Below are 762 nucleotides of genomic sequence, written 5' to 3' on the forward strand. Positions count from 1 at the left end.
CATCTGATAGACTGACTGATGTTAATTTTCAAACCGTCCACCATTATGTATTTCTCTTCTTTTTCATCTCTCTCTCTATCTCTCTTTCTCTTTTTATCACTCTCTCTCTCTCTCTGTCTCTCTTTCTCTCTCTCTCTCTGTCTCTCTTTCTCTCTCTCTCTCTCTCAGACAATCCGCTTCCGTTTTTTCGTTTTATTTTGCCTACGCTTAAACAAAACACATTTCCTCTATTATTATTATTTCAAAGTAGAAACAAGGCAATAAATCAAAAGCATTTTTCATTCTATTTGCAAATTTTCACGTCCCCTTCCCCCCCCTCCCCACCTTCCCTTACTACAAAACATTTTTCCTATTCCCCTCTCTTCCTATCTCTCTCTACTCTCTTGCTCACCCTTCGCATTTTTTTCCTCCCCCTCTTCTGTCTCACCGAATTTTCATTTTCGTTACATGGGGGAAAAAAAAATTATTTAAATCTATTATTATTATTATTATTATACATCCATATATTTTTTTTTTATTTATATTTTGTGTTTGATGTCGTATCCTGACGTCAAGCGTAAAAAAAAAATTCATTAAAAAAAAAAAAAAAATTTTTTTAATTAATTTTTAATTACTGATGAGACTGAAAACAAGAAGAAAAAGAAAAAAGAAAAAAAAGAAATTTTTTTTTTAATATTAAAAATACTTTTATATATATATATATATATATATATATATATATATATATATATATATATATATATATATATATATATATACACA

The 762-nt window shown here is 28.1% G+C and overlaps 1 protein-coding gene across 1 annotated transcript in view; it reads left to right on the forward strand.

Annotated features, from left to right (window-relative positions):
* Phum_PHUM177710 (lachesin precursor, putative) overlaps positions 1–762 on the forward strand; it is a gene marked incomplete at both ends in the record, with an annotated part of 9,968 nt that overhangs the window by 3,585 nt on the left and 5,621 nt on the right. The gene's annotated exons all lie outside the window — the stretch shown is intronic.

This window comes from Pediculus humanus, genomic scaffold (genome assembly GCF_000006295.1).
Source record: "Pediculus humanus corporis 1103172107524 genomic scaffold, whole genome shotgun sequence".
In the NCBI taxonomy this organism is placed as follows: Eukaryota; Metazoa; Arthropoda; class Insecta; order Psocodea; family Pediculidae; genus Pediculus; species Pediculus humanus.